Here is a 27,903-nt window from a genome sequence, read left to right as displayed (position 1 = left end):
ACCATTTAAATTGAAGTATGAATCAATCCCTGTATTAATACAAGGTTAATGCCCTGTTTATGGTGAAAGAATGGTTAGTTCTCCATGAAGAACAATCTTGAGGATGGAGATGAGGACTGGGCTGTGGCCATGCCCATGGTCCCTACACTCAGGGCAGGACACACAAGAGCAGGGCTGATGGAGGAGTCAGGAGTTCCTGCAGAACATCACCAGTGAAGCAAAGTCCCTTTTGTTCCATGTACTTTTCCCATTAAATCCCGTTTTTCTCAGAATTTTCTTGGCTGTTCAGTTCCGTTTGAAAGGAGTGAGACTCGTTCTGCATGATTCAATGCAAAAATAATTTCTCTTGGCTTTTTGTTTGTTTGTTCATTTGTGTTCCTTCCTATCCCATACTTTGATTCCCTCTGGAAAAATTAAAAAAAGAAGGTAAGGAAGGAGAAGAAAAATAACACTTCTGTTTGGAAAGAAAGGGAGGAGTCCGTGTGGGAGATGTCAGATGGAGCAGAAAATCCTTGGACTTTCTCCAGAGACCCCATCCACTTGAGCTGTGGATATACAATCAGTTTATCAAAACACCCTCTGGTGCATCGCTGTGAGAGAGCAGAGTCCCTCCGTCGGGAAAGGGGTTTAAATGGTCCCCTGGGTTCATATGGCGGAGGTGAGATTCCCGTCTGTATTGAAGCCCCTGGATGCAAAGCAAAAAGGTGAAGGGGAGACAGAGAGGAGCTCACACCCCCCCCACATGCCCCGATGGACCAGGAGGAGATCCTGGTGCGATGCCACTGGGGACGCAGGGGACACAGGGGCTGCTGCTGCTTGCTGACACTGCTGGAGATGGAGCCCTGCTCCCTCCTTCTGCCCCTTCACATCCCCACCCACCTCGAAACTCATCCATGCCCAGATCCTGATGCTCTTTCCTCTTCCCTCTACTGCCATTTTCTTCCTGGCCACATGCTGTACTGGGGCAGAAGCCTGCCGCTCTCCTGACGGGTGAGGAATTCACTCCTACTAGCACTGAGGACTTTCCTGCAGCTCTCTCCTCCTCCCACCGCTCAGCACCAGCCCAGGTCCCTGCAGCCTGGATCTGGGGGCCACTGAAGACATGAAAACCACAGCCAGAGCTAGCCTGCACCCCTGATTTCCCCACAGCTCCCCTAAGCCATACTGCCAGGACAGGAGGCAACACACCAGCAACATTTGGGCAAGATCTGCAGGCATAGCCAGAGCTGAGGAATTCCTTCGTTCTTCCACTCTTTGACTCATTAAGCGCGACTGGGGGCACAGATTTTACATCCCTGCTTCTGACAAACCTGCCCCTGAATGTGTCACACACATGCTCACAGACGTGTCCAGGCTTAAACACTTTTGTCTTCAACATGCTCCTTCTTCTCTTTCCCTTCCTTCCCTTACCAGACATAACGTAGCCTAACCGACCAGAGACACCGTGACTACCATGATGTAGGAAAGAAACAATCCCTGGCTGGAGCGGCGGGCTCCAAACAGCTTATCTGACAGATGCATGAGCAGGAAATGCAATATCATGTCCAATTTCTCATACCTTATTCATGACTTGCGCTCGCAGAGCACATGTAGCCCAGCAATGTGTGTAAAGCTTTTGGTGTGAGTCTTTTCTCTTCTCTTGCTCCAAAATAGGCATGAAACACACATATAGGGAGGAAAGAGGGCTCCTGAGAGGTGCTGATTTGGCTGAGCTGGGAAATACCCGTGGGCTTATGTAAAACAGCCCAGGCACCGAGAATGGAATCGTGACCACATTTGCTTTGCTAATTAACCTTAGCTTGGGCTCAGAGGGACTTGTTTAGGAGGGGGAAGTGAGATGTGATGGGCCAGAGCCCAAATGGCTCTTGCTTGCTCCGTGTAGCTGCTTCAGGGGCCCAGGGAAGTTTTTCTCTTATCCTTTTGGACCCAGATCAGGTCTCTCATTCCCCCAGAAGCACCCTGAGTCCATCAAGCAGTGAGAACACTTGATGTCATGACTTCCCCAGGCACGAGCAGGACCTCCTGTCCCTGACATCTCAACCTCCTCCCAGCCAGCTTTGTCCTAAAACCAGAGCAAGGAAGAGAGGTCAGATTCTCAGACAGCATCACAGCACCGCGGTGCTCTCGGAGTTGTGCAAGGAAAATGTCATTTATGCCCATCTCCTGCATGTTGGGAGCCTCAGAAAAGGTACCTGAGCTGCATCCTGCACAAGCTGTTCCCATGCTCCGCAGGAGCATTTCAAAGAGCAATGAAAAAGGTTTCATTTTGCTGGGGACTATAATCCGGTCTGGGCAAAGCGGGATGAGGCAGCTCCTTAAGAAAGGAATTGGGACCAGTTTTCATGCTGGGATCTTGGGGTCAAGCAGCCTTTGGTGTTGGCTCCATATCTCCCTGACCTCTCTAACACTCAGTTTCAGCAAAACCCCTTTTATTAATCTAATAACCTTTTTATTCCTTATTATACTGTGCCATAGCAAAAGGAATGAGTGACTGCCTGATCCGGATGAAACTGCTCTGGCAGCGACGGCAGGAGTAAGGATCATGCCCTGAAACACAGGCCTGTGCAAGGTTACAATAATATAATCATTGAGCACTGCAGGAAAGATGAGTTCAAAGTTTTAGAGAAGTCCCAGCTGGGCGTGTTTGTGTGGAAACACCTATTTCTGTGTGTCAGCACCGCTCACACAAGGAAAAACCAGCACAGCTCAGCCCCATCCACTGGTTTCAAAACCTGATCTCCGCAGTTTAACTCAAGCGCTGAGATTTTCCCGAGTAGCGTTCATTGTGCTTAAAAAAGTGCCCAAAAATTTACTAACAATCACTCAAAGTTTCTACATTCTTGCGCGGATTCCAGGGTTTCCCCCTAAGCTGGCTGGCCGTACTGTAAAAGTTGGTAATAAATATCTGTCTTTGGTATAATAAAAGCAATGTTTATATTCTTGACAGAATGCATTTGTGAACTTACAGTCATTAGAGATGTAAACTGAAGGCAAGAAGATAACCTCTCTCCCAAATGTTCTATTTATTTCTGTAAAGTAATTTGTATGATTTATCTTATAGACTAAGGTTTATGGTTCACTTTGAACTCCAGGTTCTTAACTCAGCAATTGCCTGTTTGGGCTGAAGCGTATAAGTGATGGCATGACCCAAAGTGCTAGATGAAAGGAAGAAGACAAAAACAAGGCAGGCTTCTGGGATTTTAACCATCATTTCTATATTCCATTGACATCTCTGGGTTAAATATTTTCCTTTAGAGGCCAATATGATCATTCCATCTGTATGCCATATCTCCCAGTGACAAGGCAAAACGCAGAACACGGGCATCTTCAATGAGGCATGCTAGGATGCATCCAAGGGGGAATGCAAGGAGGTCAAATGCTGGTTTTAGTCATAACTCCCAGTTTACATATACTCATAAGCAAGATGGCATCTATTCCATGATTCATAAAAGAAGCATTTGATGTGGGTCTGTGTATTGCTGCTGCACTGGGCTAGAAAGCCCATGTGTTTTTTAAACAGGCTTGTAAGCCATGCTTATATGAGATAATATTTAATACAAAATAGAGTCAACCTTCCTGACTTTGCAAAGTCTGAAAAGAAACTGGGAGAGGTTACCTGCCCATTCATCTAATGCCAACCAGCAAAAGCTGTTGATGCAACAGGAAAACTCTATAACACTCAGATTTTGGGCAGATGGACACTGCGGTGTCCATCAATGTGTCTTGGATCTGCAAAGCTCAGCACAGAGCAATGCTGAAGTGGGGCGGGGCTGGTCCCAAGCAACTGTTTGGTTTTGGATTTGGATCACCTTTTTATAAGCAGGATCTCATTCTGGCATCTTGCCGGAAGGCAACTGAACGTGCTTGGCTAAAATACTGAAGGCTGGTTTAACTCTGTCCACCCCGAGTGCATCTTTCTGTAAACGGGAACAACTTTATTAGGGAGAATTGCTGGAGGCAGCGTAGGACCCAGTTCCCACCACGTTGTGGGTACTAAGAGTTGTTCCCAGGGAAAAGCTTGCTTGCATTCAGCACTGATTTCAGCAGATTCCTAATATAAGGATGTAGTTAAACACGTCTCATTTCTCCTCATCTCCATTAGTGCCATCAGAAGGGACGAACCAATTTCTTCCTCACTTAACCCTGCAGAAATGCGAAAGGCTCAAGTGTGTATCATGACATACATCAGTTTTCTTTGAATAGGTGAGAAAACCTGGAGTAGGAGGAAAATTACACCTTATTCATAGACCTGGCTGGAAGGTGGAGTTTATATTCTGCAGGAAACTTGAAGAATTCAAACCATTTTTCATTCGGAATCAGTGTCAAAAAGCCACTTCCCCTCCAAAAACAGCTCATAAACTGGAAATTTTGAACATTTTCCACTGAGAAACATCTGAGGTCAATAATAGAAAAAATATATATGTGTAGATGAAATATATATGGGAATAAAACCAGGAAAGTCAAACCATTCATTTTGTTACATTCCTCCTGTGTGTTTTCAGAGCGAAGGGGTATCTCTATGCCAAAGAACAAGCACAGGTGATTTTAGGCAGCTTATTATGCTTTGAAAAGCAATCATGTGAACTTTTATTTGTTCTGGGCAGCTCTAACGTAGGACAGTGAGATGGCTTTGAGTGCTATCAATAGATTCATATTTATATATAAAGGAGGAGCCTATATATAAAAGAGACAACCACCTATATCTAATGGAGAAGCTATTTATAAAAGGGACACCACCATCCTCTCCATGTCTCTGCCATTAGTTTAGCACCAACACTTGTTTAGCTATTTAATCTGGTGGCACTGGAGCATAGCATAGGTGGATAGCTCTCAGCGTCCCTGCAGAAATCCTTCCTGAAGGCTGCAGGATTTGGGCTCTGGCTTTCACCCAGGTTAACAAGGAAAGATGCTCATTGTTCCGGATAGGGAGCCAAGCTGGAAGTTACTGAAACTTTTTAATCCCTTATCTGTTCACACGCACAATCACCTGCCCTCCTGGGCACTTCTGCTCTCTAGCCCTGCTGAACAAGATTTCTGAGAGCAAGAATAGTTGCATGCTAAGCACTGGCTATGCTTTGGTGCATTCAGTTATCAATATGTGGAATTCTGTCCAGTCCTGGATGTGAAAAATCCATATCTTATCTGGCCCCTGCCAGGTCAACATTACTCACAATTCAGACACCATTTACTCTGCAGGGCTGAGACCCGTGTGATGCCTGGCTCTGACCAGTACTATTATTCACTTACTCTCGAGAACACTATAATTAATCAGAAATACATGTTAACACCCTGTCTTCTCTCCCCTGCCTCCATCAAAAATCCCCACCAGCCACCCAGCTTCTGAAAACCACTGGATTAAGCCCTTACTGAAGTTAATGGGAAAAAGCTCAGCAGGAATTCATCATACTTGGGGTCAGCCTTCTGATTTTTCTTGTCTCCTTAGGTAGGCAGAAAGCCTGGAAAGTGGGAGCAGGGTTAGGAGCTACCAACAGCATGTGTCTGGTGCTTGCTGTGCTGGATGTGGCCATCACTTGCTTTGCAGAAGGGAAATGGAAACCTCCCTGGAGCTGGTTTAAGTGGGGACAGAGTTTGATACTGAAGCTGGTGTTGTGTCAATAAATTATTATATGGTACAATAAAGATTGCTAAAGGAAGATGTAGCACATGGTCATACATGGCTTGGAAACATCTTCATGGAATACCTTTCTCTGCAGGTGTAAAAACTCTCCCTTTTTTGTGATATACATACCCACTGATACCCAATAATAGATCATACTGATGCAGCATGCGAGATGTCACCCAGCAATTAACAGGGGTACCAAAAAGGACACCTGCAGGCACACCTGGAGCTCCTCCAGGACACCCACTCCTGTCCCAGGAATCTTCTTCTCCACCCAATGCCTTCAGGAACAGCAGGAAAACCATCCCAACGCAGGGGTGACGGAGGTGCCCCCGACCTCAGGAACACAAGCTGTCCTGCCCACATTTCTCTTAGCACATGCATTTAACCTGAAACATGGAAAATCAGCGGCAAGAGCTGGCCCCAGCACCAGGTTCTTGGAAGCCGGTGCTGGTGTGGGCAGGAGCAGCACGTACAATGGACCATCTGTTTCCCTCTGTTTTCATTCCCAGATTGGATCAGTCGGGCTAAAGGAAAACAGAGCCGGAGCGCTAGCGCTGCAGCCCTTGCTGCAAGAGGGGCATGGACACTGGGGAGGCTCAGAAACACATTGCCTCTTTGCAGCAGCAAGTGGAATAGAAAGAGCTCCCTGCTTGGCTTGGAGGGTTAACAGGAGCATGTCTGAAATGTGGGAATTATGCCAGAAACCAGGAAAAATAAGGAATCCCCCCAAAACCTGAGTGTTGCAGGGTTTGTTTTAGACAACTGCTTCACCCCAGCCCTGGGAAGTGCTGAATTTTCTGCATATCCCTGGCTGTGGGAAACCCCCAAAGATGGGGTTGTTTCTCCTTAAATTGTGCCCATTTGCCCCAAAATGTTTCTAAGCAGGGCTTGGGAAGGGCTCTGCCTGGGTCCCAACCCAGCAGGCTGTGATGGGCTGGGTGCTCCGTGTGGGAATAATTTCATCAACGTCAGGGAAACTACTGGCGGCCTTGATGTTAAGTGCATGATTAAATGCTTCATTCTTTTAAAGCCTTGAATATATAAATAGACACAGGCGGCAAGGTGCATGAGAATAAATATCAGCAGGATTCAGAGCTTTGGTTAGGGTCATCAGCAAAGCTTCACTGGGTCAGGCATGGAAATGTGCGTATTTCCGGCTGGAAAAGCATCTTATTTGAGTAGGGTACGTACTTGCCGTTGCTGACTGTCTATTGGCTTTATATTGAAGCTGTAACAATGCAGGAGGTGAGCACCAAATGGGATTGATCTGCCTTGAAATCTTGTTCCCCCATCGGAGCAGCTATTAGGTGGTAACCCAGGGGTGACCCTCCCAGGCTGTCCTTGCAGCCCCATGCCCTGTACCCACCCCACGGGTGTCTCCCCACCCGCAGAAGGGGCTGATAAGCAGGGAAGCAATCGCTGTTTTCTCTCTTAGGGGCTGACCTGGGGCTGACCCTGCTCTTGACAGGTCACACAGTGAAGGCACCGGGTCCCTGTAGGTCCCTGTGCTGGCACTGGGGGGACGGCGTGACAGGAGCATGTCAGGGGCATCTCGGGGATGCTTCTTGGAGGGGGGGGGTTGAATGGGTTTGGTGTGCAATGTGTGGGGATGCTTTGGGAAGCCGTAGCTGCCTGCTCCTAATGCGCGCACCTTCCCCACCCATGGGCATTGTGCTATGTGCCTCCTGCAACCTCTCCCAGGCACGCACTCTCTCTCTGAGGGGTATTATAAGAAAAAAGTACCTCTGTTTCACAAAAGCATGTCAGAACGCACTGATCTTGGGTGCAAGAGTGAACATCTCATTGTACTCCAAGGGTATGGCTGGATGAGAGCCAGCCTGCGGGGCACAAGGATGGGCTCCAATGTTTGATTCCTGCCTGGTTTGGAGGCAAGAGTCCCCCCTGTCAAGTAGACCTCACAATGTCTCCCTGGGACCGTGGAGAGGGGCCTCATGCCATGGCTCTGCTTTGGGACCTCCCGCTTCTCGATACCATTGAATGTCTGAAATATCAGGGTTTGCCATTTCAAGCTCTTCTTGGCAGCCATAAGGTATTAAAAACTACAATAAATGAAAGCAGAGATAATTGCACAATTACTGCTCCAGTAGTGGAAAGAAGAAAAAAAGAACCAACACTTGTGGCAAGATTCAGGGGTTTATCATCAGAGCTGGAATCGTTATCATGAAAAGCAAATATTGCACACCAGGAATATCTCTGTTATAAAGCCATATGGGAATTTTGTACTAAAAATAACCGGCATTTCTCTTAGTTGCACTATGGGAGAACCTCAGACCCTAGCTGTAAATGTAGTAGGTGCCCTGTAAATAAATAATATCAGTATCTCCTCTGTGGTATTTACACCCTGCTTAAATACAACAGGGGAAAAAACCCCAAACCACCTTTGCAAAAGAGGGCGAGGAAGCATAGAGAGATTATAAAACCTGCAGCAGAAGTCCCTAGAAGAGAGATGAGTGAATAGAGACTGTTTTATCATTAAGATCGTTCCGCTTAGAGTCACTGACTGTTTAAATGCCTATTTTTAAAGCAGCCAAGAAATAGAAAGGCAACAGAGAAGTGGTTTTAAATAAACAAGTAATAAATAACTTGAAAATGTATCAACGATGAAAGCACAATAAAAAGGCTCATATAAATGAAAGCACTGATGGCAGAAATGCATTTTGCACAACAGCGGATGTAATAGAAACACTAACGCTTATGAATAGCACAGGAAGATTTGCAGGAATATTGTTTTGGGGCTATTCATTTCAGAGGCTTTGATTATCAAACTCCTTCAGAGAAATGAGACACTTTCAGTTCAGTTCCTTTACCGTACAGGTGGGGTTTGTTGTCTTTTAATCCCATTTATGTTTTCAGAAACGCGTTTTTTTTTATCCCTTAAGTGCTTCCAACAAACTTTCACAAATAACACCTCATTTTGGCTTGTATTGCTCCAATAAATCACTGAAACAATGCTCTAAAATGTTAGAACCAGTTGACTCAAGGAGTTTAGCATTTAGGACTGAGATAAGAAGTGAAAAGTCACCGAAGGCAACAACGGCTTCGAGTCCAAGGAAAACCTGTAAAGGGAATTTGTACTTAATGGAAACACCACCTGAAATATTTACCATGTCAATTCACGGTGTTTTCCCTATAGTTTTGTCTTACGTCCAGATAAATATCAGCCTCTTTGGCTAACAACCTTTTCCAGTTCTTATCTCCTCCAGCAGCCCCACGTCCTTGGATCTCTGATCCTTCTGCCTTTATACCCACTGCCTTCTCCCCTGCAGTACACACACCCTTGCTGCAGGTATGCAAGGGACTGCCCTGCATCTCCTGGCTTCGTATTCATGCCCACTCCATCTGTGTCCTGCTTGGGGACCCTCAGTCGTTGCTGTTGATAGTGGGATGAAGGGGGTAGCTGGGGCAGGAGAACCCAGATGGGGATGTGCATGGCCCGGTCCCCACTGCTGGCTTGGAGCATCATCCCCATGCTGGCCCATCCCACAGGGTGAGCAGTGGGTTTTGCCCACTGGCCCCAAGGCTACAGCCTGTGTAGGACCCCTTCACCCCCTCCATCCCTGGGCTGTCTTTGGAGGGAGCAGAAGCCTCTCTGCTCCTGCTGAGCCATCCCACGTGAGCCCCAGGCGGGTGTGCAGCCCTGGAGTTTGGCTGCTGAGCGGCTTCTCCCAGCCATATCCTTTCATGACCCCATTTCCAAAGCTTCTCCTTCACCCAGCAGCATGTGCGTCCCTGCTTGGGCCTTGGGAGAAACCCACCTACTTATTTAAACCAGATTGAGAGGGTGTGAGTGGATTAAGAGAGGATGTAAAAAGGCTGTTTCTGCAAGGCTCTGGGCAGAATGCAGATGTCCTGCGTATGGGACCCTATAGAAAACTGCTCTCTGTTCCTGTCCTGGACCCATCCCAGAAATTAATCACCTGGAGGCACCCATGGAGACCTCACAGCCCAATGGTGGTGGGCACCCATCAGATCTTCTTCACTGCTATGGCCCCAAGAAAACTCAACCTAACATCATTTCCTGGCAGCTGGGAAGCTTGAACCCATATCTATTCCTGCCCTCTGCTTTTTATAAATTAGATCCCAGTACCTCAATGTGTTTTAAGAACTTTCCAAACACTTTATTTATCCTTAGGATCATGCAGGAATAATCAATCCCCTAAGCATCTGGTTCCTTTTGATTCCTTTTCTTCCCTGCCCAATCTGGAAACCTGCTGGAGAATTGGCAATAGACACGTACATGCTACTGAGCAGCTTCATTTATTCAGCTTATTCTTCCAAATGCATCCTGCTTTAAAGGCAAGAGCTGAGCAGGGAGGGAGAGAGAAGGGAAGAGGCTGGGCAGGGAGCAGATGTTCATCAGAGGTGATGGGCTAAGAAGATGATAGATATAGAGGAGAAAGCACAGCAAAGGGACTGGAGGCTGAGGACAGGGCTTATGAGTGGGCAGGGGGCAGAAGAAGGTGAACGAGAAGCAGGGACACACAAGTAAATGGAAAGGAAATCATTGGGCGATAGGAGGTTTTTCCATTGCGATCCCGGTGCACGCACTCCGGGGTGAAATGTTACCCAAGGTAGAGGAGTTCCAACAAATGGGGCTGGGTGTCCTGCCCACAATGAACACGACTGCTATTGCTGGGGGAGCTCATGCAGGTTTTTTGCTGAAGTTGTACAGAAACAGCTATGTTACAGTGACGGCGCCTTTCCTAGATTTAGCTGATTTTACTTCGAAAGTGGATTAGGATAAGCCAGGAAAGAGCCATTATGAATGTGAACTGAGGGTCCATACAGGGTGTTATTTCAGCCCTGAGTTTATGCTGGTATGATGGTAGAGAAGAGATCCTCCTTGGGCTGTGGGCTGTGGCCTTTCCAGCTTGGGGAGATGGAAATAGCTCTTAGAATCCGGACCCAGCTGAGCCGCTGGGTGTCTTACCCCTACCAGCAGACACTGATTCCCGCAGCCCTGGTGTGCATCACAGGCTCATATTATGGGCAGGCTCCATAAGCCCAGAGTGTTTGAAGGTTAAAAAGCAAAAGTCCTACCCACTCCCTCTGGCTCAGGGGCTTTCACCTTGTGTTCCTGGAATGGCGATCCCTGTGAAATGGCTCGAGTCCACGGTGCAGCCCCAGAATAAACAGATGTGTAAAGCCACGGGGCACACTTCAGACTTTGAACCGCAGAGCAGGGGAGCCCAGAGCGGTGTTTTCACAAGCTCAGGACTGAGCTCTAACCCTTTGTAAACTCTTACTGGATTGCCTTGGACGTGGCAGAAACAAACAGTCTGCCTCAGCAATTACAGACCCATGGGGAGGCTGCGGCAGCGGGCGGCCGCCCGAGGAGCCGTGCATGGCACCGCCAGCCACGGGGCCGGTGACTCACGTCCTCCCCGGTCATAAACCCCAAGGGACTGGTAGGAATTGCATCCCGGCAGGGCTGGGACTGGGACCCTTGGAGCGGCTCCACTGAGGGGGCATCTGGGTGATGCTGCTGCTCCCCACGCTGCCTTATTGACCGCTTAAATCCTCTGCAGATCAAAGCGGGTCTGAGAGTGTCTTCCTAATGCTGCTTGAACTACACTGACCTTTTCCTCTGGAACCTCTGTTAACTCCTGCCCATTACTCATTGTAAACAAAAGGGAGATCCAAAGGGTTTCCAATGGCCAAGATGGATGGGAAGTGTTAGGAAGCTGGTGAAGGATGCTCAGGCAGATGACATGATTTAGGGAAAGGCAGGAATTCAGACCCGCGCGGGCTGGCAGCCCCAGTCCACATCGTAACACCTTTAATTCAACCATGTCTCATGCAGAAATGGCTTAGGCAAGGTGATGAGCTCAAACACTGGAGCGGTTCAAATATGATATGATCTTTATAGCATTGTGGTGGATCACACTGGAAAGCAATCACCAGCGCTGCTGAGGACATGCCCGTGCTATGTCATGATCTGTAGCTGTATCAGGCAAAATCATCCCATCGGGTTGGAGGAACCTTGAACTCTGGAGGAGCTCTGCTTGGAGCTTTGAGCTTTGTGACTCGGCTCTGCTTCCAACACAAACACTGTGCTGCCATAGGGATATTTGGCACCGCAGTTTATCCTCTCCTTTCATATCTTATCCTCTTTGGGAAGTCCTCTGGTATACCTCATGTTCTCTTTTCACTGGACAGACTATGTGTACAGGCTTGAAGCAACATTAAACCCCTTCACGGTCCATTACTTTCGTCATAAAAATGCCTTTTTTCATATAATGGATCAGAAATATCTGGTTAAAGTCTGGGGATGTTTCTGCACAGGCTGCAGCAGGGAGGAATGGCAACACACCCCTGTCTCCAAACATGAGCCCATCCTTGTCCTGCTGCACTGAAGTGATAGCTGCTGCTGACTGCAGCCACAGCCAGTCCTGGCCTAGGACCCAAATCCTCCTCAGCCCTTCCTGAGGTCAGGAAAGTGCTGGCAACTGAAAATGAGGTGGGTTTTGTGTGTGATGGCTTCTCAGGCTCATATTCAGGTACAAACATATGACTTACCTGACAATTCAGATCAATCCTTCATGCTCTGCAGTGAATCGGTGGTGATGGAGGAGGAATGGGAAATGACTACCAGAGCAAGCATCCCTCTCCTGGCCACCGCCAGCAGACCTGCTTCCCAGTGTTGATGTAAGCAGGGCTTGTCTTTCCCTGCCCGTAACCCCCATTTGCTGCCCATATCAAGCTCTTTATCTCCCTTTGGCTGGAAACAAAGGCGTGGGGTGCGACATGGTACCAATACCCCGCTCAATGGCAAGTGATGAAGCAGAGCCGCTTTCACTCCCATCAGCCAAGTGCACCCGCTGGGCACTGCCCTATGGCCGGGCACACTGCCTGCCCTGGGCCCCTTGCAGCCGTAGATCAATTAATCTTTGACTTTCCCCATTCCCTCCCTGTGCAGCCTGGCCCTGGGCCCAGGAATTTTCCCCTGGAGTGCGCTGTGAACCCTCAGGGAAGTGCTTTGGAAACATCTCTGCCCGGCAGCCTCAGGGACTGGGGGCATTTGGGGATTTAGACTTCTGGGGAGCCACTGTTCATAGTCTGGTACTGTGGGAGGGAGACCCGATTTGCTGTGGAGTCTGGGCAGTTTGGTAACTCCTTCATGTTTTGGGTTGTCTTTAATGGAGCTGCAAGTGTGGGATGGGGAAAGAGAAGGGGAATAACGGCCGCACTGTGCTGCCCTAAACCAAGCGGGTTTATGATCACTTCATCACTTTAACTGCACCCTGTGAGCCTGTGTGGTGTCATTTGCGTGGATAAACTAAAACCGCTGCTACAGTTTCACAAAGAGAGGAGCAAGATGGATAAAACACATGAACACAAAAAGCCAGTTTTGCCCTGGGAAGCTCGAGTTTTGCAGGGAAGAGGGAAATCCTTTAGATATGGGGTTTGTGGTCTGCTGGGCACACAGTGACCTCTGCTGTCTTCTCCCCAGCAAACCCCAACCCGGCAGGTGAAGGCAGATGGACACACATCTCTTATGGGGAGGATGAGCTGTGATTATTGGCAGGTCGGAGCTGTATTAATCACACCGCAAGTGCAGCACAACCAGGACTCTGCAGGCTCGCCCCAGCCATTCTTTAGTGCCATCTTCAGGCAAAGCTTAAATATTGCTGGGATCAAAGAGCTGAGCATCAAGGCTCTTCATCCTGGGATGCCCAGGCCTGGGAAACAGCTTTGGCACTCGCTGGGATCCATACAGGTCAGTGATTTGGTCAAGATCAGTATCTTTCCAAGACTGGAATGATGGGCACAGCTTGAGATTAGGTGCTAGGAAGCTTTTCCTGGTGCTTGAGCAGCCACCAGGTAAACTCCAGCCCAGAGAGCTGGAAGCTGGGATAAGTAGCATTTTTCTGAATAAGGTGTTCATCTAGAACAACTCCTTTTTGGGTCCTTTTTAGGAGGGAGGCAGCAGGAAGGGCTGGGGATTCCTACTGTGCTGGCTCCCCCATTCTGCACAACGGGATCCAGGCGACAGGATGGGGGGGACAGGGAGGACTGCAAGTACAGCAGCTCTGGCTCCGCAAACCCTGAAATGCTTATTGCACCTCCTTTTGCTCAGACTGCTCCTAGCAGTGTTTGCTGGTGGGCATTAGAGCTGCAGATCTGGCTGTACAGCCTGGATGGCCAGGCTGGGGTGATGCCTGCAGTCTTGGGGACCTCTGAGGCTCTGGAGCAGGCAGGGGTTACATGTGCTGCCTGCTCAGGGCTGGAAGCAGCCGCACTACAACCTGTCATGCACATGCTGGGAGCAACATCTCCCCTGTGGATGGAAGCAGCAAATGGAGCTGAAGATCCCATCCAGACTCAGAACCCCAGCAGCTTCTGGGGGGATCCCCAAAGTCAATGGGGCTCTGTCATGCTCGTATCTCAGAGCTCTGACCTCCAGCTTTGCCAGTGTAGGGATGCAGGATGAGAAAGGCTCCATCCTTGCCTGCCTCCTGCACACATCTGGCACAGACATGGAGCTATCCTGCAGACTGTTGCTCACGTTCCTCTTCCGCTGGAGGGTTTTTCAAAGACCAGGCTTCCTACAGCTGATTTACAGCGCTTTCTAAAGCAAAGGAGCGATTCCAGAGAAGCCACCAATTATGTTGATGAAGAGCCTGACAGTAAACAGTGTCTCTTCTCCCTCTAAAAGAAAAAGACATGGAGGGAATTCAGCATCTTTCTAACATCAAAGCTAATAACAGAAGTGAAGTGAGACTCTGACCTTTAACAGCCCGCCTGTTAGTGTGGATTATATCATGTCAGCAGCCATCTGCAATATAAACTATACCTGGCTTTGATGAGACCTCTTATAGACCTTTAAATGGGTGGAAACTCTGCACAGCTTTCTGCAGAGAGGAAACCACAGGAATACCAACGCATTAGTTACACAGCACATGGAATGAGGGTGTCCTGCTCGAGCTGCTGGATGCTGAGGCCTTTGTGAAGCTGTGTCTGGGAGCCTGGAGCCAGGATAAGTCGTGGCTGCCCCTGCTAGCCCCCAGGTTTGGATATTTCAGAGTATTTGGGCCAGTATCACCTCATGGACCTTTCCTGAGAGCTTGTGGTTGTGCCCCTGGTCTCATATTGAGAGGCTGGCTCTCTGCAGAGATTGACAAATTCACCTATTTGGGCAGCCTATTTTTACTGTTCTTTCTTTACTTTCCACCTAAAATGCCTCCCTTCAGATGCTCTGGGGATGGGTATTCCCCCTGAGATGTGACACCCATCTTCCTGCAGTGTCCTCTCTGGTTTGCTCAGGTGCTGGAGCAAACCTCAGGTTCCTCAGGTGGTTAACCAAGCTAGAGACCTTATAGATTTCCAATTTTCCCTGCGTTTCCCCCCTCCTCCTTCATCTGGAGACCTGGGGACAGCAAAATATGAAATTGCAGGGCTAAATATAGCAGGAGCTACTTCCAGTAATGTATTAGTCTTAGTGTCCAATAATTAAAGCTAAATGGGAGTAGAAAGTCTGTGTAAAGCATATGCATTGCCCATGTGAATACCAAGTGCTGTCATTAGGAGCGCAGCATCCCAGTGAGGCTCATGGCCATGAGCAGGCACAGGCAGCCTGTGTTGCTAACAGGGAAGGTATAGGAAAATGCAGGCGACATTTAACTATTTGAAATATGAAGGGACCCCAGGAAAAAAGTACTTTTTATGCCAATTCTGCTTCAGATTATGTCAGCAATTCCTGGGAGCTGAGAAGTTCTCTCCTTAATGGAAAGCACAGCACTAACCAGTGCCCGTATGGAAGGAAACTGGGCTTCCTGCAGGACAAGGCAGCCCAGTACTCAGAGCACCAGCAATGAAATGCAGAGAGCTCTTGTAACTCTCATGCTGTAAAGCCACTATGTCTAACCTGGCTCTCCTGAGGGTGTTTGGTGCTGCCATGAGCCTTAGCAGTGATCTTTTAGAAGTCACATCAATTTACAGCATGGGGAGACCCTGTGTTACTGCTGCTGTTTCCGCTAAGGCCAAGCTTGGGTGGTGGGATGGTGCATGAACTATTCCACCTTGAAGTAAACTTTTGCTGCCCTCCTGCTCCCAGTAATGATGGAGCCATTTGCTGGTTGATGCCAGAAACAAATTAGGGAGCTTTTTGTGCTGTCTCAGCACTGAAGTCTCCAAACCCAGCCTTTACCCCCACCCTGGGGCTCCTGTGATCTGTGATCCATCTCAGTACTGGAGCATCCTGGCACTGCTCCAGTGTGGTAAGAAGCGTGTAAAAGCTCTTCTGCACTGAAGCTTTGGGCGTAGATAAGCGTAGAGCAGGATCAGAGATTGCAGGTGCTGGTGGCAGTTTTCCTGCTGCAGAGAAGCATTGGAAGGAGATAGCCACGGCTCCCCAAAGAGGAGCCAGGAATAGTAGGTCTGATGGAGCCATGGAACATCACTGAGAAGCTGATCTAATTTCCTAATATGTCAAATCTCATTGACTTCTCAGGGGACTTATCCCTGGAAAGGAAGTTTTCTTAACCATATCGGGAAGAAAAGAAGAATGGAGGAGGGAAAAAAGTCATCATTATGCTGACACCTGGAGATAACATTTAAAGCCAAGCACTAGGTAGGATAGCTCTGCTCTTAAACAAAGCTGATTTATTAGGAAAACTCATCCATTTACAGTCCATAAGTTAAGGGCTCAGGGTTCTGTGCATAGCACTGTTTCAGTCATCAAGGAATATGGTAATAATGCTTTATGGAAACATCTGAGACGTCCTTTCCATAGGCCCTGGCCATTTCTGTTATGAAATACACAATGCTTTCATGTCTTGAAGTCCTACGCATTGAGCCATAAAGACAAACATGAGTGATCTTGTATCTTCTGGGGCTTTATGGTGTTATAAAATATGTTTTATGTTCCAATCAGCAGCGACAATTTATGAACAGAGAGGCTTGAAAAGATATAACATCAGACTATGTATTTTAATATAGTTTGAGAGAACTGTAATGCCTTGAATGACATTTGCTCTCAGTGCACATGGAAAATGAATAGTAATGCAGCAGAGATTGATGGTTTATTTCATAGGGAAGGGTCTTCTGTGTGAAGAGTTTTATGAGCATTATAGACAATAAATAGTTGGCTTAAGTAAGGCGATTTATTGGCTGTGTGGCTACCTTCTCTTGGAGTGCTCACATTTTCTTAGTGCCTTATATGTGGAATTCGTTACAATCAATTCTAAGACTTGTTTGGGTTTTTTTCCTTCCTTGCAAGTATTAAAATGAGAGCTGGAGACAGACACCAACCATTTTTATTAATGTTTCATTTTATTTACACAATGTATCAGTTATAAGAATGCATTATGAAGTGACGCTGGAATGATCTATTTTATATGCAACTCCTCTGGGGAACGAGAATAAACCTGCTCAGAAGTGGAAGTAACGTGGGTGTCAGACAAGAGTTAGAGCATGCTCTTTGTTGAGTATTGGTCACGTTTAAACATCCTGTTTGTAAGATTACACCGAGTATTTATTGCTAGTGCTGGGGTTTTGTGAGTTCAGCATGTTTTGGTAAATCATCCTCAAAGCTCCTGCTGTAATTCATCTTTGGTTAAGCATTGCTGCAGAGCACGATATCCAAAAGGATGCTCGGGCTGGCTGTGGCACAGGGGCTCCACTCTGCTGACCAAAGGCAGCTGCTGAGTTCTCAGTGACCAGCCTGTACTTTCGCTCCTGTGCTCAAACACTGGAATAAACCCAGGCATGGGTAACTATTGCCATCCCACACCTATCTTTTTGCTGCCATTTACGTGCGCCCAAACCACTTCCAAACATCATTTCCAAGAGTTCCTTGACAAAAGATGCTACCAGGTCCCCACTGTTTTATTAAAGTGAATTTTTTAGCCACCACATTAGCAGGGAAAATTTGGGGAATACGCTTTTTTAAAGCCTCCTGGTAGGAAAGCGGGGAGAAAGATGAGAGCAGCCAGGTTTGCTTTCAAAGCAGTTGGGAGTCTTCTGAAAGGACCAGCTTCAGGTTTGTTTAATACTGGGCATTGCGGCTGTAATTTGTTGGTCGGCAGTAAAGCAGAGAAGGTGGCTTGTCTACATGGAGGGTTTGGAGCTCTTGATGCCTCACACAAGAGCACCTGAAATCTCACAGTGAGACACTAGATCCCCTCAAGGCAATGCTGGAGGTGAATGTTTCATTCTTTAACATCCCCCTTATTGTACCTCCTGATTTATTTTTACTATAAGAGTTTTATTAATGCTGTTGACTCTCCTGTGCTTAGTACATGGCCCTCCACAGTAATTAAGCATTAGCTAATATCTGCTCATTGAAAACCATAAGAGAGCTTTATTAGCAGGCAGGAAAAGACTGCATTGATTTAGAAGACACAATTCACATGGTAATTTCCGTGCCACCTTAAAAATCACTGCAAAGTGATCTCTGGAAGGTAATAAACAAGATGCAGAATCACCATGATAACATAAATCACTGTGAACTCACTTGATATTAATAACGACTACGCCATGGATCCATCCAAGGGAATTGCTTTGTAATGCAGTATCAATGTCCCATTATTTTAAAGTGTTACTAAAGTAAAGGGGAAAATGGGATCCTTTATAGGATACGTAGGATTTTATTAAGCTCTTATGTGTGGAAAGGAATGGGAGTGCACGGGTGAATCCAGCAGTGATGACATCTGCTAAGGATGATCAGTTTGTCCTTTCAAATCTATATCACCTGAGTTCCCCCATACAACAGCCAGTCCTTAAAACCAGGGCAGGAGAAGCTGAATCAGAGAAAATTATCCCAGCCATCAACCTTATTGTTCCAGAGCCCAGGACAAACAGGGAAAGGCCGATGGATGCATCTCCTCTCCTGCCACCACCTCCAATGCACATGATGCAGCCTCAGCGGTGTTACAAGGAGTTAGGAGCAAAGGAGGTGAATTAGACCCTTCTGGCTGGCATGCAGTGAGTTATGTGTTAGCTCTACATACAGCCATTCATTAGAGATTTACCAGCTGCTTTTTGCATAAATATTTGCTTAAAACCCTCAGCGTATTTCATTCCATACATTATTTTTTCCTACCAGTTATGAATCAGGGCTAAAAGCGTTTTAGAAAGAAAACACTCTTTGCTGAAGTCAGAAGTTGCAGTCAATCAAAATCCATGACAAACTTAAGACAGGTTGGAAATAGGAAGGGGGTTTAGTGTTCACAGTGCTGGTTGTTCCAAGGTTTGGCTGGGATCAGTGACTGGGAGCAGCTCACCTGGGACAGATGAAGACAGAGCAGAGATGAGCTTGTTTCTGCAGCCTTCAGCCTATTCCACCTCAGCAGAATCCATAAGAAAAATGATTCTTTTTGCTGTCCCTGTTTAATTTTTCCTTTCCAGTGCTAGGAGCCAACTTTTCTGCCGTTCCTTTAAGTACCCAAGAATGCAGTAAATTTTGCTGTCAGTCTGGGAACACTCCTTTAACAGCCCTGAAGCTCACAGCCAATGCCAGTCGTCCCCGAGAATGATGTTGAAGGCTGTTGTGTTGGCCCAAATGGCGGTGGGGATCACTGTAGCCAAGGATATGCAAAGGCTACTCCATTTTATCTCTTTATTTAAGCTTTGTTTCTATCATGAAGTCAACGTTTCAAACTTGCACTGAAGCTCTGAGCCTGGCAGTAACAGATTGCTAAGGGGTTGAAAAAAAATCTGTGCTTCTGTCTCAGCTATCCTAGAGTTTTTCCCTGAATTTTGAAGCAACAGTTAATTGAATCCAGTTTTAAGATATTCCAGGATAATTGTATTTTAGAAGTTCTTCTTTTTAGGACAGCCTCAATTTTGATGCCATCCCAACAAACTGAGACAACCAGAGAAACTCCAAATTCCCAACAGAAACTTCCAGAATGTGCATCTCAAATCAGGATCTGTCTCCAGTGAGCAGCTAGACCCTCCTCTCATGCAAGTCAACGTGGTCATGAGACAGTGAATCTGAATGACTTATGCTTGCTGAAGAACCTAAACCTTCACTAGGGGCAATGGGTGTAAACTGGAGCATAGGAAGTTCCACGTTAACATCAGGAAGAACTTCTTTACTGTAAGAGTGACAGAGCACTGGAACAGGCTGCCCAGGGGGGTTGTGGAGTCTCCTACACTGGAGATATTCAAGGCCCGCCTGGACAAGTTCCTGTGTGATGTACTGTAGGTTACCCTGCTCTTGCAGGGGGGTTGGACTAGATGATCTTTTTAGGTCCCTTCCAACCCTTGGGATTCTGTGATTCTGTGATTCTGTGATTCACTTCTCTGCCTTTGTGGAACAATCCCAATCCCCACCAGTAAGGGAACTGGTATCAATGGGAACCAATGTGGACTGCAGGAGCTTCACCAGTTCAGCTGCAAATCTGCCCTAAGTGATTTTTGTTTTACAGGTCCTTAATCCACTGGGTTAAAGCTTTACAGTGAACAGAGTACAGACCAGAAGAGACCAGCACTTTAGATTGCAGCTGCTAAAGCCAGTCATCCCCCTCATCTCAGTGTTTGAAATGAATCCTTACATGGGTATCTTAAAGAGCTGGACTAACTCCCCAAAGCATTAATGGGTGTTAAGTGGTGTGCTGAGATAAGAGTACATCCCATTGTTAGGAATGACCCGCAGAGCTTAGGGGTCAAGTGAAATTGTGCTTATCTGCTGGCAATTCAACCTTTTTTCTTCCTGTGTTTGCTGCCTAGAATTTTCTTCTAGGGGAGGAAAAAAGAAATAGAAGAAGAAAAAGGAAAGTGTAAACCAGCCTCTATCTTAATCAGGAGCCAAGGGAGAGATTCCCTGGGGGCTATAGGCAGATGAAAGGCAGACACAGCGCTTTGAGTGGAAAAGCCAGGGGATGCCTTCCCTGCATGATGAACCACCAAATTATTACAAGTTAGGGAAGTCAGAGCTGCCTTCATGGAAACAATGGTGCAGGAAAAGTCCTTTTTCCCACTGAAAACCAAGGAGACAGAAGTGTCCTCACCACTTAATGCACAGAAGTTGGCATCAGAACCTGCAAACCTGGTGCCTCCTGGATGGCTGGGCCTCCTGAGGATGGTGCAGTGGGAGCCCTCTGGTACAGCATCTGCCTTGGGAAAGCAATGACAGCACAGGGCTCCAGCGGGAAGCTCCACTTCTCCACACTTTGCTGGACTCAAAGGTTTTTGTAGCTGTAGCTGATGTGTTTTGGAATGAACTGGGCGAGTGAAGGTACCCAGCTCTGGAATGGACTCGCTGTTCTTGGCACAGCAAAGTCTGCTCTTCCTACCTGGGACATTCGCCCAAGGTTTGATTAAAAGCTTGTTGTAACCAGGAAGAAATGAGGTTCTTATGCACTGGGATAGGTCCCAGCACATCCATTTCACGGGAATGGCTTGCAGAGCTAGCAATGGCAATAGTCTGGGTCTGCCTTACCCAGGGGCACCTTCAGTGGGGTTACAACAACACCTGAATAGCAAGGTGACAGAAGAAAGGATGAAGTGGGATAAATGCTCTTTAAAAGCAAATATAGGACATTTTTTCTTCAGTGGCAAGGGACCAACTTCTTTAAAATGAAGAACTTGAAGCCACAAGTGGAACAAGCAGCTGAGCCGCTCTTTATTGCAGCTCTCATGACAAAAGCAAAGGGGTTTTGATCACTCTGTGGAATGGTTCAGGCTGCTGGGCTGCACGCAAACTCTCCTAAATAATCCTACCTTATTTCCCAAGCTCTGCAGTCTTTCTGAGACCTAACTCAGCATTTAGCTGGCTGGGCAAATTCCTGCTCCCACTGAGACCAATGGATGCTTTGCACTCACCTGCACTGGGACCAGGATCCCACCTCCCTGTTCCTTGTTTGTCATCACACCAGAAGGTTTCCATGTTTGTCACGACCACAGAAATGCCTTTTGGCATTAGTTCCATGCAACCGGAGTTGAGATTTGAGACGTAAATGTACCCCATTTAGGATGAATAACCTCTTGGCTCTGACCAGCTTTCTGCCCGAAGAGCACACAGGAAAGGCAACAGCTACATCCCTCCAACTGATGAATCCCTATAAAAACATTCGAAGGCTAAAACATTCGAAGACTAAAACATTCAGATGCGTTCTTGCATTAAAATACAATATCCATATAAAATGACAAGTATTCAAACGAGAGGCAAAGAGCAGGTTTATGACATGGTGTGTTAAAGCAGTTTGATTATAACCTGGGATTTCCCAACAGCTTTGATTTCAGTGATGGAGGAAACCTGGAGTGTTGCGAAGTTGGGTAGGGAGGCTTCCACTGAGCTGTCAAGTCTAAGCACAGAAATAAGACTGCATATTCTCCTTCCTTCTGATTAATAGTTCCAGTCAACATCAGCTAAATTATTCCTATTGACAGATCTATGAAATACTTGCAGAATCAACAGCTAGAAAATGGATGGCAATGCACTGGCACCATAAAGCCATAACATTTGTGTCTATTGCAATCAAGGCTTTAAAACCTAATTACTTCTGGGTGACATCAGTCATACATTTTCATGTGAAATTACAGTGTCATGCAAGTGCCCAGCAAAATAAAAGAAAACAAATGATGTCCTGTAATAACGGAGAAATGAACTATCATTTTTAATCTGGCATGAAAGCTCCAACTGATGAAGCTTAATACAACTTGTTAAAACACCTAACAAGCGAGGAAGTGATTAAGTATTGTCCTTTTGCCTCTGGGAAATGGGATCTGCTCTCAGCAAGCACACAGTGACTGAGATAGCCCTTTGGAGCTGATTGAGCTGCACATAAAGTAACTTCTAATGATCTCAGTCCACTTTGAGCCATAAAGATTTAGAAGGGACAATATTTTAGAAATGATCAAGTTCCACTCTTTTTATTAGTGAGGATAAAACACCTTTGTGGAGGAAATTAAACAGAATAAATTGCTGAAGCCTTCTGCAGCTTCCATCATTTAGCGGTGTAGGAAGAGCGCAGCAGACACCAAGGGAGAGCAGGAGCTCATCCACAGCAGAGTGAAGCAAGGGGAATGACTGCCTTTTGCTGCTAGACTGAAACACAAGGAGCTTCCAGGCTGTGTGGAATCCTGTGGCTGGTAAAATCCTTCTGGACAACTTCACTATTGTGATGCTCGTAGAGAAGAACATGAAGACAACTCACAGCCTCCAGCTCCATTACCTTCGTGGTGTGCCTGTGTTATCTCCCTCTATCCCTGTGGGGAAACTGAGGCACTCTGAAGCTGTGTGGGATTTGATGTGCTCCCTCTGCAGGCAGGGCAAAGGAGCAGCATCCTTCAAAGGAGCACGCAGAGGACTCTGGGGATGCTCCTGCCCTGCTCTCTGAATTGCTGAGTTACTGCCAAATCCCCTCCAGCACTAAATTCTCCACAGGGATAAACCCACAGAAGTTCCTGGTTCCTGCAGTGGACCGCTGCAGAACCTGCTGCAGTTTGTTCTTCTGACTTTTATTAAGGACACGTTTTTCAGATGTTTCTTTTATGGTGCTTAAATTAAGTTTTCAAGGTTAATTGTCCAATTTGGTGTCTTTGGTTCAATAAATAATTCAGAGACGGTTTACGTCCTCCCATGTAAAGATGCCTACTGAGGTTACAGTCACAGCCAGGCATTTCCTCTGATGTGCTATTAGCTAATGTGCTGAAGGCTTTTCCACCTCATTTTGGAAGCATTTATGCTCTTCAAGAGGACATTTGAATGGAACTGAAGTTCACTGGAAGGGACCATAGTGAAGACAGCCAAAGCCACCAACCTACCGATAAAGTCATTGCCAAGCATCCGTCGTCCAGTGACTTTCCTGTTGTCAGCCACCAAGCAGCAATAGCGCAGCAGTAACATTAGGTCTCAATAACAACCCGCCAGCCTTCAGTTCAGCAGGTCAAATCGAGGAGCCTTTTATACGCTCTTTGGGGACTCTTTGTAGAGCAGCTTACTCAGACAACCCTTTTCTGTGACTCTGAATTGTTACCCAGGCTGATAAGAGATGCTGCTAGAAACTTCACGTCGCTGAACCGCTGTGTGGTATATATGAAGTTGCTTCTCTTAATCACATTTTTATAGCTTTCTTGCAAACAATCTACAAGACTGGTTTTCCTATAGGCTTTGTATAATGGGATCATAACCCTGCTGGGACTTCCAGGTACCAATGCAAAAAAACCCCACACTATAAATCATAAATATTCCTGCAGTGCCTTAGTGTGAGTTCCAGGGTCGGGGGATTCCCAGGGGAGTGATGCTGGGAATGGTGTTTGCTCCTACCCCCAGGGACCTGGACCTGGCAGAAGAGAAGGATGCTGCTTCTTTTATTAACATTGGAGGAGTCTCAGGGGACCAATTAGTTAATGTCTGTAGCATGTTACCAATACATAAAGCGAAAGATTTGCAGTGCTTACTAAATACCGGTCTTTTCCCAGTTAATCAAACTCCATGCTGTGTTAACAGCATCAGGATTTCAGCAAATCCACCAGCCCCGATGTCTTTTGGTGCTTTATAATCTCAAACCCATCGTCCCTCTCAAGTACCAAGGCAGGTGTGCTGGCACCACGCTCACCCCTGTGTCAGTAGGTCCTGGTGGATTCAGGTAGGAGCTGTATCTGGATCGGTCCCAGTGCTGACACTGCAATGCAGCTCCGATGCAGAGCTCCTGGCAGAGGGACATTGATTCAGTGGTACCGTTGCTGTCCTTTAAATAAAGGTCACGTTGCAGGGGCTGGCTCTGCTCGTGTGTGTACCTGGAGGGAAGGCTGGACCAGGAGTTTGGGTAAGAGCGAGCTGTGGTGTCCTGTGTTAGTGCCGGGGTGGGATGGAGCCCTTGGTCTGCTCACCCTGTGTTGAGGATGCAGAGCTCTCCCTGGGTAACCAGGCATAGGACATGGGTATTCCCTCACTCTGCAAGAGCCTGGGGGCTCAGCAGGGTGAAAGCGGTACCTAGAGGATGCTATTTCCGTGCATATTTCCAGCTGTCTGGTTACTCCAAACCCTATTTTTTGATCTACTCACAGAGAAAAAGAAATAAACCCTGAATTTTGCCTGCTAGAGCAAATTGTGGCTACAAATATTCCCACTTAAAAAAAACCCGCAGCTATTGGCAAGCTGGCTCATAGCTGAGCAGGGCTTGCAGAGCAGCAGATTCTGAGGCTTGTAACTGCAATGTATTCAGGAAGCATCTGATCAAAGCTATAAAAAGGGGGGGGGGGGGAATTATCAAGGCAACATTGTAAAAGATGATAGTTGTTAAATCTAATTTCAATACTGTGTGTGCATAACCTCTAACTCGGAGGCATCTAAGCATTCCAGGCATGGCCGGTGCATTGTAATTTTTGCATCGTTTCACATTACTCACAAGATACATTAGATGGACACTGAAGGATGAATTATACTTTTCAGCAAAACATTTTTGTGGAGTAAGTAAATTTATCTTGCAGGGAGAGTAAAAGGAAGAAATATGGCATTAAAATGTGCAGATCTGAGTTGAACACATCTCTCTTTTACAGGGAAACCATGATTTAAGTGCACTCTATTACTAATGTTTAATAAAAGCCATAATTCAGGATGTCAGGCTGAGGCTGTGTGCATTGAAACTATGATTTGGGGGAAAAAACGACACGGACATTTTTCAGTACAGTAGCTCTTCTTTAAGCTATTTGTCTGCAGGCCAAAATTAGCTTTGAAATATACTTTATCTTTTCTAAAAAGGCATTGATAGGGCGATTATGTGTTATCAATTAATTCTACCCAGAGCACCAGAGAGAATGGAGGCTTGTAAAGCTGGGTGCCTGTGACCTTCCCCTTTGCTTAGGAGCAGACAGCAGGTCTCATCTCCACTCCTTTACCTGTTCTTCTGCATCACCATCAGCTTTGGGGGGCCTTGGGAAAGTTTGTGCATGCACTGAGCAACCCTCCACCAGCCTGCAAGCAATCCTCCCCAAATACTTGCTGTTCTGTGGGTGTCTCACCGTGTACCCAAGGTGGAAACCCCCTGCTCTATCTATACCATTGCCAGCAGATTGTATATTGCTCCATCAACGCTGGCTCCGAGGGGAATGTGGAACTGACTGATTGATGGAGAAGCAAAGCAGCTATTGCATGTCTCTTCCCTTGACATTCTGCAGATCCAAGGTGGCAGACAGACCTGAGCAGAGCTGCCTGCGAGCTGGCCTCCGCTTGCTGAGCAGTTGACACCCTGTTGTTGACATTCCTCATAGCACAAAGTTTGGTGCTTCCAGCTGCAGAACAAACCCCTGGCAGGACCTCAGCAACAGCGGAACAGCAGAGCTGAGCTCCAAGCTGCATCCCTGGTGTTGCAGCAGCTCAGTGGGACACCTGCTTGGGAACGCAGCCAGAGCATTGCCCTTCTCCAACCCCAGTATTGTCTCTGAGAGGGTAATTCAGGCAGTGGAGCCCCTCCTGCAGCTCCATTAGTCATGTCATTAATGTCTGTGTGCCCCCATTTAAATGTCATTCAGAGTTATCAGCTCCTTGAGGTCCATTGTGCTGTTGGTATGTGGGAGTTTCTTGCCCCCAAGCCCTCAAACACAGGCTGTGACAGTTATACTGGAGCCTCGGGGTGCTCATGAATGTGTAGCCATTAGAAATGCTCCAGATTTTGTTCTGCCTTCTCTTCCTCTACTTGCCCTCAATGGAAGTTATTATAGATATGCTCCTCTTCCATGCCCCTTTTCCTGCAGTTCAGGGTGCTGGATGCTGCTGGGCAGCAGGTCCTGCCTTGATGGGAGCATGCTGACACCAAGAGACCTTCATGCATCTGCTCAGGCTGCTGTGAACCTGTCTCATTGCGACTGCTCCATCCCTGGGAGCCTTATAAACTAGCGTCAGGCTACAAAACCTTCCCAAAGTCATGTACACAGGTCAGTAACACCTGGATTTAAACCAAGCCAGAGCCTGACACAAGCAGTGGAGGGAGGGGAGGATCTGGGCCATTAAATATCACTTTCATTTACAATCTGACCTGCAGCTGGGACATTTATTAGCACAAAACAATTCTCCTCAGGGCCGGTAAAGCCTGGGAGCTCAGTGCTGAGCTTGGCCCTTGCTGAGCCTCTCCTGGGGAAACACTACCTGTGAGAGGCCATCCTCCCAGGCACCCCAGAGCCTGCAATTAAACTCTCCTTAAACTTTAAAGGCATACTTAAATGTGTTTTTATAGCCCCATTACTTTCTCTTTATAACCCTAGGTGAAGGCTGGAATCCTGTCCGAGACATCTTAAAGGTTATATGTACAATTAGCTGCTTCTCATCATGTCCTTTAATATTTCACTTCATAAGCCAAAACAAACCCCCATAAATCAGGTGGATGCCAGTGGCCATATGGAGCACGGGGGCACAGCGGGATGAGGGGGGTGCCATCCTTCCCGAATATTAACTCAGAGACAAGGGAAAACGGTGCCGGATGAGAGCTGGAGCTGTCTCATCGCGGTTCAGCTGGGATGCAGGGTCCCCTCTCTCGCTCCCTGCCCTGCCCATGATGTTGGGGCAGAGGCTTTAATGACAGATGTGTAAACTTTGGCGTGGAAGGGTGCCAATATTTTGCATACTTACGCAGTGCTGCCATAAATATTAATGCGGTGCTAATATGGGAAGTTCCACCAGCTGTGTCCATTCTCGAGGGATACTTCAACTATTTATATTCGGGGTAATGAGCAAGCTGTTATTATATAATCAGGCTGTTGGAGAAGCCTTTGGAATAAAAGTCTCACTGAGAATTAGCCAACAACCGGAGCGCGTTTGGAGCCATGAGACATCACAGATTTAATGGCAGGGGGTTTGACAGGGCGGAGGCAGGACAGGAGGAGAACGACACAGGAGAAAGGTGCTGAGGGTTACCCTCCTGAGTAATGAATGCTGGTTGGGATGAGGAGGGGTTTTTTTTGCAGTCACAAATTTGGCTCCTTCCATAGCATCCAGCTTTAGCCCTGGGAGCAGCGCTGGGAAAGTATCTGATATTTATCTTTAGCCTTAAAAGTGAGTTGTCTGCCAGAGCTGGAGTAGAGATGAGATGCCACCATGCTTGCAGCTTGGCTTTGAGCTCCCATGGACAGACCCAGCTCCTCGGGAAGGGAGCAGCTCTCCCCCAGGAACAGCACAGGCTCGTATTAATCAAAGTAAGTGAAACACCCCCAAACCCAAACGCCAAAATTCCCGACTTGCAAACAAGGGAATCCCAGATTTCTTGTACGAAATACTAAGTTCCTAAAGGAGGCAAAAATAAGGAAAGGTCAGTGTTTGCTCAGCTGCATCCACGCTAAAAGTCACGAGTCAGAATGAACTTTGTTGTGCTCCC

At 47.0% G+C, this 27,903-nt stretch overlaps 1 protein-coding gene and 1 long non-coding RNA gene across 2 annotated transcripts in view; both read right to left on the bottom strand.

Annotated features, from left to right (window-relative positions):
* Positions 1-27,903, bottom strand: part of RPS21 (ribosomal protein S21) — a 161,539-nt gene that overhangs the window by 127,356 nt on the left and 6,280 nt on the right. The window lies entirely within an intron of this gene.
* LOC136020567 (uncharacterized) lies at positions 5-12,459 on the bottom strand. Its single transcript, XR_010615415.1, has 2 exons — positions 12,164-12,459; positions 5-404 (listed from the first exon to the last, which is right to left on the bottom strand). It is a non-coding gene; the product is annotated as an uncharacterized LOC136020567 (long non-coding RNA).

This window comes from Lathamus discolor, chromosome 11, assembly GCF_037157495.1.
Source record: "Lathamus discolor isolate bLatDis1 chromosome 11, bLatDis1.hap1, whole genome shotgun sequence".
Taxonomy (NCBI): domain Eukaryota; kingdom Metazoa; phylum Chordata; class Aves; order Psittaciformes; family Psittacidae; genus Lathamus; species Lathamus discolor.
The sequence above is the reverse complement of the archived record's forward strand: the minus strand, read 5'-3'. Positions and strand labels throughout refer to the sequence as shown.